The sequence below is a fragment of the Armigeres subalbatus genome, chromosome 2 (genome assembly GCF_024139115.2).
Source record: "Armigeres subalbatus isolate Guangzhou_Male chromosome 2, GZ_Asu_2, whole genome shotgun sequence".
In the NCBI taxonomy this organism is placed as follows: domain Eukaryota; kingdom Metazoa; phylum Arthropoda; class Insecta; order Diptera; family Culicidae; genus Armigeres; species Armigeres subalbatus.
The window spans coordinates 264835084-264846600 of record NC_085140.1 but is presented as its reverse complement, the minus strand read 5'-3'; positions in this window follow the sequence as shown (position 1 = coordinate 264846600).

Sequence of the window (11517 nt, the reverse complement as noted above, 5' to 3'; positions counted from 1 at the left end):
TCACTCTTGTGTTCTGATCTGCATCCTTGACTTCAGTCCAAGTCTGATTCCAATCGACTTCGTGTATTTCTCGGTTAAGGTTTCGTCACCAGGATCCTAGGTTTGCCTCTCACGGTGTTCTGAGTTCTGTCCAGCGCTTGCTTGCAGGTTTCTTCTCCGCTCTTAGGTGGTGTGTGACCAGCCTACGTTCATTCACATTGTAGAGATGCTGTTGATATCCGATTTCGATGGACGTTGACATCGGTTGATGAATATCGCAAATCTATGTGATCTCTGCTAATACACACCAAGTCTTACTTGATATACGCCATCACAGATTTCACGTTAGAGTTGCGTATTCAGGGTTTGGTGGATTGCCTGAACCGATTGGATCTCCATGTTCAATGTTGATCTTGGTCCGCCGGCCGTTGTTGGCTGGTTTTAGTTTTCAACCTTCTCCACTGTTTGCCCGGCAACCGCACAGTTGAAGTTGTTCACATCCAACGATTTGGTATTGTAGACGTTGAAGAGTTGGAGTGTACGGCCAGGTCATCCAGTTTACTCTACATGGTAAAGCACTGTTGCGTTGATAAGGCAGTATCATTATCTGGATTGAGGTCGTTCGATTGCTCTATGGTGGTGGGCTGATACAGCGGTCCACGATTTCGTCGATTTCGTCGATTTCGATGGACATCAGCAACAGAGATAGAATACACCTATTCTTGCCTCACTCTAGCAAATCCATTGTGCAGGACTCTGTGCTCAATCAGTACCAACTAGAGGGACTCTTGAAATTCATTGACCTGCTCCAAGATGATGGCTCTGACTTGATCGTATGCGGTGGAATCCCAACTGTTGCCTTCGGAGAATTGTCAATCGGATAAGTTGTCAAAACTTAAAGAAGTTGTTCTAAGTGGTCGAGCCAACATTTCAGCTCATCAGTTGGTTCGGTGAATGACTGGCATGTCGCGTCTTTCTCTGGCATCCACAGATTTGTCCTTGCGCCAATCATACGTCATGAAATATCGTAGAAGAGGCGATTATTGACAGTTGTTTCGGCTTTCCTTCCATCGTCGACCTGCCCACTAATTGGCGAGATCCGTCAACACATTGCTCGGATTCAGCGGCAGGAGGAGAGGTACGGGCGACGAATCAAAATAGACCGACTAGAAGATCCAGCTGTGAAGAGATCGTTCGTTCGAAGAACCTGGAGCTCGGTAGTGGATATTCTGGAAGGTGGTAGCGTAGAAGAAGAAGTGGGCGACGAAGAATGCTTTTATCGCAACCGGCGACAACTTTGGTGTGCTGTGCACTCAGCGGAAAGAACGGATTACAGAGATGTAGCCCGATGGAAGATTGAGGAGCGTAGAGAAGCGAAGATTGAGCAATAGAGAGAATCATAGGAGTACGAGTCCCATCTCTGTAAGTAGAAGGCGGGCGCTGCTGCAGGCAGGACAGAAAGGATGGTTGCAGCAACCGGAGATTATCAATTAATCACCGACTTGGACAGCTGAAATGTTGGTTCGAGCACTCCGAATACTTTCTCCAAGTCTCAGTCGTGTTTCTTCGAAGAGCCCCCAATATCGGTCGGCTGTCGGCGCTGTTGTAACACTATTACGCAATATTGTATTCCCACTCCGCATCATTCTGGAGCACGGCAACAAGTTGGGAGTGTCCCTTTATTTGTAATTCATTGACTACGGAAGGAATTTTCGTGACAGAGTCACGAAAATCTGTGTTGCACCCAAATTTTCAGATCGGATCTTTGTCTAGCCCCATTCGGATAGTCGCTGATGTGAGGAAAGGATTTCATCTTCCCTGTTACTTCTGAGCGTAATCGATAAGATCTTGGCGGGTGCGATTGACTGTGTACCATACCTTGAGCTGCTTTGGCAGTTTATTTTCGTGTAACAACTAGACGACTCTGATTTGAAATGGCTAATGATCACGAAACGCTATATTAGTACAACGAGCTAACCGTATGCTTCTTTGCGGTGGTCTCACCATCAACGTCAGCATGACAGGTGGCTGAGTGTCAGCAAGCCCCTCTTTGAAGTAGCCGGACGTTCGGAGGATTTCAATATCTTGGCAGTCTGATATCAAAAGGCCCCTCAATATTCGGGACTTGATAGAATATTTTCGTATTTTCAATTAAAATAGTTTTGGTAACAAATTTATGGTCTATAAATGATATATTTCGTTCCAAGATAAAAACAGTTATGTACAATGTTCAAAATAAAAAAAAAAATCATTCACAAAAAAAAATTTTTTCCGTCCCCTCAATATTTTTGTAAAGTTGAAGGGGGGGTGACATAAAATAAATTTAATATTTGTATCGGCCTAATTTTGAAGCACATATTTGGAGCATTTCATCATTATGACAAAAGTACATTTTTTTTCAAAACCCGCGTAAAAAAGTGTCACTCATTTTAAGGAGACTTGCGATTAACCGATTTGCTCGCAACAAGTCGCATTCGAAGCAAAATCATGTCCTATTACTTCCTATTGAAAATTGGCCTGGTCTGACTACGGACTACGGACAGAAGTTATGGCCAAAATACATTTTCTTCAGATAAAAATGAGTGAAAAAAACTGCTCGATTATTCCGTTCTCCCATCGACGAACTTTGCTTGATCCTGATTACAAAATTGGTGCTGATAGCCTTAAAAGGGAATCGGTAATCAAAGATCTTGGTATTCTGCTTGATTCCAAGCTTACTTTTAAGGAGCACATTCCTCAAAAGCCTCAAAAACACTGGGTTTTATCTTCAGGATAGCAAAAAACTTCAAAGACATTCAATGTCTAAAATCTCTGTATTGTTCTCTGGTGAGATCAGTCTTAGAATATTTATTCGTGCATTGTTTGGACACCATACTATCTCAACAGTATTCAACGCAAATTCTTGCGTTTTGCTCTGTGCCACCTATCGTGGAATGATTCGTTCAATCTTCCAAGTTATGACGATCGCTGTTAACTTATAGGATAAGAGCTTTTAAGTGTGCGTCGCGAGATGTCCAGGGCACTTAATGTTTCCGTTCTTCTTATTTCTCAAATTGATTGCCCTGGTCTTTTATCTAGTTCAGATGTAAAATTCCCCAAAGACAGCTCCGGTCTAGACCTTTCTTTCTTATTCATGGTGCCCGCAAAAATTACGGGCATAATGAACCCCTTATTGCCATGTGTAGGATATTCAATCGTTGTTTTTCTGAATTCGATTTCCATCTTTCACGCTCGGCGCTGAAAAAGAGATTCACGCACCTAGTCGCTACTACATCAACCTCTCGTTAGGCATTTATTTTTTGTATTGTAACAGTAATCGTTTTATCGAATTGTACCTGTGTTATCTGTAAGTAGATAGTAATTCTAGATTTAAGACAACATTCTATCATTTGGAGTATATGTAAATTCTGTTGATACAAAAGATGAGGAGGTTTTACGCCCAATCGAAAAAAGTGCTTATAGATGCACTGCTCGAACGGGCTTTTCCCTGCTCCCAATAAAGAAAGATAAATAAAGATCAACTTATGCGCTCAAATCACCGGCTCGGCCGAATGACATTTTTGGTCGTATGTCTATTTCGGCCAGATGCCAGATTCAAACAACTGACATATTCGCTCAAACTTCTTTCGGCCCGTTTCGCCGTTCGTCGGCCAAAAGTCCTTCAACGAAAAGCCATTTTCCCCCGCAAGTCATAAAGCCAAATTCGATTTAACCGAATTAAACGCTTATTCGAAACGGTTATTAGGTCGAAAGTGGTTTGACCGAAAATGTTATTTGGCCGGAAACGACATACAACCCAAATTGGTAATTTGGCCGGAAAAGTATTTTGCTCTAACAGTTCATCTGAATGAAAATGCCGTTTGGTCGAAGAGATGCCGTTTTGTGAAATGGTCGTTTGTCATAAAGAGCCTTTGGCCCTAAAATGTTCTTCCTGCAAAACAAAATTTCGATCAAACGGCTATTTCTGCAAAATGACCTAGTCGGGTAAACGACTTTCTTTGTAAAATGACCAATTGAGCCGAACGACTCTTCCGTCCGTATATTCATTTTGGTCAAATGGCCTTTTCTTTCAAACTACCATTTTAGACTAAGGGCATTTTCGATCAAGTGAGCTATTCAGCCAACCGATTTCTTTCTACGAAATGTACTGTTCGACCAAATGACACTTTCGGCCAATTTACTTAAGGCTAGACGGGCTTCGGCTTTTTGCCAAATAACCCTTTTCCGAGAGGCAGCCAACTCGAAACTTTGCGAAATAGTAACCAATATTTACTAGCAAAAACTACGCCGTTTCTATGGTCTTGATTGGAAAAGGCCTAGCAATTGAATAATTTGTTTAAGAATTTTCTTTTCTACATATTCCAAAAACAGATCTGAGAAATGTTGTCAAACAATTTAGTACTGAATCTATAGGGTTCTTCGCTACATATCAATAGTTAATGGTAAAAACCATGCAATAAACGATACATTTTCAGTTCACAAATGACCAAAAGTTCATGTATCTTGCCTTTTTTGTTCATAAATTCTATTTCAATGAGAAGTTCCTTGAATTTCAATGGGAATCTCCATTAAAAAATTTTCTTAGTTTTTACGGAGAGCTTTTCGAAATTTCAAAGTAAATTAAATTTTTTAAGAAAATCATTGGCATCAAATTCTCGTTTTCGATATAATGTTGTGGGGATGAATCGGGAAGTTTTCCGGGAATTCTACTGAATCTTCGAAATTTCAACGGAAAATTCGACGGACTTCTCAAATTTTAATCGGCGAGGAAAATTAAAGATCGACGGTGTTCAGTTCTGCGTCAGCGCTTGCGTCAGCGCAAGCAACAACACCATCATAAGCCACGCCCCCAAGTAGTATGCTGCGTTCGACTAGTCAGACAGTGCGAGTATATAACGAGAGTTCCATCGCGTGTCAGTTTGTTAGTTCGCTTTTGGTTCATCGTACAGTGAACATCATAAGAAGAAGAAGAGAAGAAAACCATTTTGCCATTTTGTAACAAAACAGGAATAAACATGTTCAGTTAAAACTTTTTGTGTTGCTTTCATTCTGGCTGATCACTCACTTGTCCGGTGCAGTTTGACGTTCCGAAATCGGTCCTTGTTAGGACCAGAGTTGATTAAGAGAATAACGCACGGCGAAGTGGCACGACTGCCACCTGGTGGAATATTAGCAACCCGCTACATGGATTGGTTCGTCATCGTTCGCTTTGCTAGCAGCAGTTTTACAGTCCATTGCTTGGTTACGCAACAGACGGCGTGACAAATTTCAAACAGTGACGCGCTGAGGCAAAAATGTCGGCGGCGGCGTACCAAAAACTGTCGCCGGTGGTGACGAAGGTGGCGTGGCTCGGTGGCACACACCTCTGGTTAGAACATAAAAAATAAAACCTTCAGAAACAGCAAAATATTAGTTAATGATGGGAAAACTTTAGTCGAGCTGAAGACGACCTTACTGTTGAGGTCGAAATACGTATCTGTCAAGGTACAATCAAGTGGTGGAATTGAATGGGATGGTACAAAATCGTCTTATGACAAGTGAAGACATTTCACTAAAAAGTTCAAAATAATTTTCCTAACAATCTTTATTTTACTATTTAATTGTTCCAAGCTTAAAAACCAATGGTATTCATATTGTTATGCAAATACTTTATCGTGGTGGTTTGGAATATTTCAATGATTGACATTTGGTCAAATGACATTTCGTCAAAGGACGTTTAGACATTTAATCGAATGTTTTCGTTTTCAGTTCTGAAGTCAATATCCTGTCGGGAATGTTTACCGTTTTCCCATTTATTCTTTCAATGAACCCATCATCATTTGGTCAATATTGGAGCATTAATTGTGTGACTTTCTGTAACACCACAATAAATCATTTAGTTATTAACCTTTATTGACTTAAGCATCTTTCTTCCAAATATTAAATGGACGCAACGCTATTTGACAAAATGTACCAAGATTATTCATTCGAAAATCTGCTTTCGGCTGAATTCCATTCGACCAAGTGTCCATTCTACGTAATGTCGTTTGGATCAAATGCCATTCGACTAAATGTCAATTGACAAAATGTCTCTGATGAAATTGTATAGATTCATTTTAGTACAACTATCCATTTCAATGGAAATCATAGATCCGCTCAATCACGATATCCAATTTTCAAGTTATATCCAATCCGATCCTGATGTAAATTACCTACCAGTCGCTTTTATTCTTTAGCATTAATCATACCGAAAGAACCTATATCATATTAATCGTATTATCCACATGTGACCTCAATAGCCAGTGGCAGTGCTTGTTATTTTCGATTTATCCGGATTATCAATTCCAGGCAAATCAGGTCAAAACAGCACACGTTTTCCGCTCCGTTGTTGCCCAGAAACGCCTCTAATTCATCACTCTGCTTCGGACATATGTTAACATGATCCTCAAACGTAATCTCCGAAACCACATTTTCATTTAAAACTACGTCCTGGAAGGATGCAACAACACACGATAGAACCCTTTCGATGGCGTTAGCGTTTCGAACATCCAACGCACCAAAATCTAACCGCCCACGTGCCACAGACGTACGAAAGGCAACATTCTTTAAAGCCACCTTTCAAGTTTCTAGATAGGAGATGGGTCCCTGCTGCATACGTCCATTTGTCTGTGAATAGAGGTTTACATGCCAACTCATCACATGTGCGGCTTGTTCATCAAGACGTCGGAACCCAAACACCAGCCCATATGACCGGCTTATCCGGAGTGATTTGCAATTTGGGCGTACATGGTAAGAAACAAACGCTTGAGTGTATTCCTACGAAAATAAGCATTATGTGAGAAAATCCAAACACTTAGCAAATTTTCGGTTATCATATAGGACTAAAAGTTTATGGGAACGAAGCCGGCATTCACACTGTAATCAATACTCCAAGTATTTGTTCACGAAGATCTGTTCGCCCAGTCATTCACCTCAGATATAAGCATTCATATATGGGTAACATTGTTCTACAGCAGATTATCGAAACCATATTCTCTTGTAGCACAATCGATTTACTTTTTATCAGAAGCCGGATTTGGAATAGGCTCAGCGGTTGGGAACAACAGACATAGATGGGAATTTCCTTTCATCAGTTGTATGGGCCGCAGATTGGTAAACATCCTCATAAGCAATAGGAAAACCAACGTTTAGTATTTGTTGCTGAAAAGATATTCTGAAGAGTCTTCACTTCTGATATTTGGGACCGATACCGATTTCACAATCACGATTGTGTTTGACAGCATCTCACTGCATTCACATTAAATATCCATTATAAGCCGATGTTTGTCAAACAGTACCAAATGGCTAGTGGAAATTGATTATATTTGTCTCAGCGTAGCCGCTGACTTTTCTAACAATAAACACCAAGGATAAAAATTGCATCATCTTCTTTTTCTTCTATGGCTCCACAATCCAACTGGAACTTGGCCTGCTTTTCATCTTAGTGTTATATTAGCATTTCCACAGCTATTGATTGAAAGCTTTCTATGCCCGCCAATGCATGAGTATGTATCTTGTATGGCGAGTGCAATGGATGCACTATGTTCAGGGAGTCATGAATGTTTCCCACCCTAAAACATTCTGCACCGGACCGAGACTTGAACTCGCCATCTCTCGATTGACAATCCTATGCAAGGCTAACTGGAGACCCATGAACCCTTGCAATTGCATCAACTTGATTCAAATTTGTTTACCTGTTAGAGTTTGCATCGTAGTATTTTTTTCAAATCAATCGTTTTTCATCGTCAACCAAGTGGCACATTGCGATATAATCTATTCAAATTACACCTTTATGATAATAAATATCATGATACAGGATAACTTGATGCCAATCCTCATGCATTAATTTTTTTTCTCCGCTTTAACATTATTATGATAAATGGCGTAATCTAAATAGGCTGTAAAAGTATAGCTCAAAGCATGACGAAAAACTTTACTGAAGAAAGTACGTTGCTGGAGCGTCCGCAAAAAAAAAGTTATAAAGCTTCGAAGTTTGAATGTTTGAATCGTATGAAAAAAAAATCATATTTCTGCCAGCACTGCCGAATTACGTGAAACAATAATTTAACTGAGTATTGTTTTAAAATTTTAGACCTTATGAGAAGTTAATTGGAGTTATTCGGAATTATTTCTCAAAGAAAAACTTTTCACTCAGCTCTCTGAGCTTCCATTTAAATTTGAGTAAAATAAAATTTTATGAAGAAAATCAAATACTTCGTGTCTGGCGTGTATCAGGAGGAGTGGCAGGGTATGCTAGGATGAGCACCCAAATAAGTCTCAGATTTGTGTGCTAGAGCGTAAATCAGGTGGAAGGAGGAGCATCCAGGTTAGTCTCACATGGTATGTCAGTGGTGAGCATCCAAGTAAGGCTCGTATTGTGCGTCAGAAAGAGTGTCAGGGTGTGTCAGAGGCACCCAGGGTCAGGGTGTGTTAGAGAGAGCACCCAGGTAAGACTCATACGGGATGAGTGCCTGTGTGAGCGTGAATGAGCGAATTTCTTTCGACGAAACTTTCGAATGATGTTTCGTCGAATGAAATTTGGTCGAAAAGACGTCGAAAAAAATCATAAGAGTTGTGTACACGACACGACCGCCCGACGTAAACTACGTAAAACAATTTGGTGAAATGAAGAACCTAGCAAGTCCCATCATTCATGAATATTACAAAATTGTTCTTTTGATTACTTTTGAGACAACACTGGTTTAGAGCAATATTCACAACATGAAATTTGTTGGATACGACAATTAAAAATTTACATTTTGAATGTAACTGATATATGTATTTATGTAATTAAGTCAAAATTGTTAAATTCTCGAGTTTTGCATAATATGAGAAATTTAGTTTCGTTTGAGTGCGTGTTGGCTCTTGTTTCGGACGGTAGAACGATCGCGCGGTTTGCCGAAATTTTGTGTTTTGTTTTTCCTTAGTGTTTTGCATTGCGCGGCCGGTAATAAAGTTAATCAGTTCAGTGCGTGTTGGCTCTTGTTTCGGACGGCAGAACGATCGCGCGATTTTTTGAAATTTTGTGTTTTGGTTTTCCTTAGGACGGTTCGTAAGTAAATTGATGAATATATTTTATTATTTTTACAGCATATACTGTTATTGACAACGCTCTATATTGTCGAATAGAGCGCCCTATTATTCACCTTTCCACTATTTCTTCTTCCGAGACATCTATGAAGTAGTATGGGTTCCTGCATCTTCACTAGTAGATGTTGAACTAACATTCCTTCCTTCCTTCCGTGATTGAAGGACGTGGCCGGTATACAACTGCTACTGTAGGAAAAGTACTAATCCCAAGTACCAATTTGCGACAATATACAGTAAATTGCTATATTGAGCATTGTATAGCCACCCACGATTTGTACAATCACATATGCTATGCTATGCTATGCTATATGAGAAATTTAGTTTCGTTTGTTTAATTTGTTAGGGGTTTCACTTAAAAAAGTTTAATTTCATTGTTATTTTTTCTTATTTTTCGAAAAATCTTCTAAATGAGCTTAATTTGAGTATTTCTATTGCAAATAATAATTTGTCAGGTTAAATTGCAATCTTTACTGTGTTTTACCATTAAAATGTCAGTAATCAAGAATAATTGATCAAATCACTGAAGGCGCACCTCGGTGAACCAAGCGCACTCACGATTTCACTACTGACGGCATCGTTTTGATTGAACTGTCGCCATCGCCATTTGACTTTGAATAAAATTAGTTTCGGATAGATATTCTCTTGTATCAAATTTTGGTTCTAAAAAGAAACGATTAACCTTCGATAATGTGCAATTCCTGCTACTGATATCATCCATGCAATTAAATTTTCCAACTAACCGAAGTTCTGCGTAACTAATCGAAGTTTGTCTCCAATTGACCAATTGACCAATTTTATATTGTTATTTTTTTTTCAATGGTACGCATTGTAAATCACTGTAAATCACAGAACATAACAAAATTCAGAATCTTGCTAGAAGATTTTACTGAACGCCAAGAGTGTGCTGGTCACTAGTTGTTGCACTTTGGAAAAATCCTCTCAGCTTAACAACATTTTTCCAAGGTAATGATGGTAATCAAAGAATATATTTACTTTAAATGACTCCATTCACTATCAGCAATTACAGCGGCTCCACCATTAACGACGCATAACATCAACGAGCCGTTGTCGCTTGGACCGCAACCAGGCAAAATTTTCTCTCAGTGAGGCTGCCGTCCCGACAGTCGCTCCACCATCGTTGACTGCCGCCTATCGCTGTGGGATGCCTTTGTCACTGGGATCGCTACCCAACGCCATGATCCACTCTCCGCCCGACAATCGCCTCCAATGCTGGCTCAAGGCTACAAATGAACCGCTTGCTGAGAATGCTCGAACGAAAATGACGCGCGCGTATGAGACACGAGTCTTGTATGCATAGAGAAATGGAGCGATGGGCGGAAAGGACCGTAACTTATAACAACCTGATGTCCGTGTTGGGGGTGCAGGATAATTGATTAGGTCTGAATTTTTACTGGGTTTGGAAAGAATTGAAATTTCCACTAGTTTAACGTTGATAATTATCCATTTTGGACCTTGATTGACTAGTAATTCTTTTTATAGGGATGGCTGTTCCAAAATGCTCAAACTCATTGATTTTACGACATTTATTGAGGAATATCTCAAAATCTCGACGTGTAAGAGTGAATCTGAAGTCAGATTCGGATTCAGCGAGCCAAAATCTACTAGGGACACATTATTTGGTGTTGGGGACAAAATCTTGTTGAGCTGTGTAATCAAAAGTTTCAATAACATTTGCAAATTGGTGGAGAGCTTCCGATGCGTTTGATATATAAATCTCAAAAATCCATAAAAAGATAAAGATTAACGTTTAAAATCTTACATGACTGACGACCCAATTTTGAAATTTTCATCTTACACCCCTATGGAGCCTTCCCTTGAACGTAGTTCACGTCAAAATGCGATCACATTACCAATTTACCATTCATATGAATATATTTACCTCAGCTTCTCCCTCCGACGCACTTGTGATTGCACTTCCGACATCAAACTTCTGCCATCGCCATGCGATTATATTTTGTGCTTTTGCGATGCAATTTTTAAGATTGAGATCCTTTTGATGAAATCTTTATGACTGAGTTTTCGGATGTGTTTCGCTCTTTGTACATAATTACAAATACCAAATGATTGCTCAAAGCTTGAAAAAATTTTACTTGTTGCTGACAATAACAACTGGATGATTTCCTACAAAAGTACAGACGTCATCATTGCGTCCCATCGATGATTTTGATTTTCAAACGAATTTACTCTCAGTCAAACCCCTTTTCTCTCATAAAATTTATTACTCTTTAAGACCGTTTAGTCTGATCGATGATCGGTCATGTGCTTTAAATCACTAGCTCAACAGAAGTCAACCGTTAGTCCGAGTCTCACGATAAAATGGCACTCAAGTGCTGCTGACGCCGATGACCCAGGATGATTTCCATCATGTTGAATTTTCAGCTGCAACCTTTCCGTTGGAAGCGCTAACCA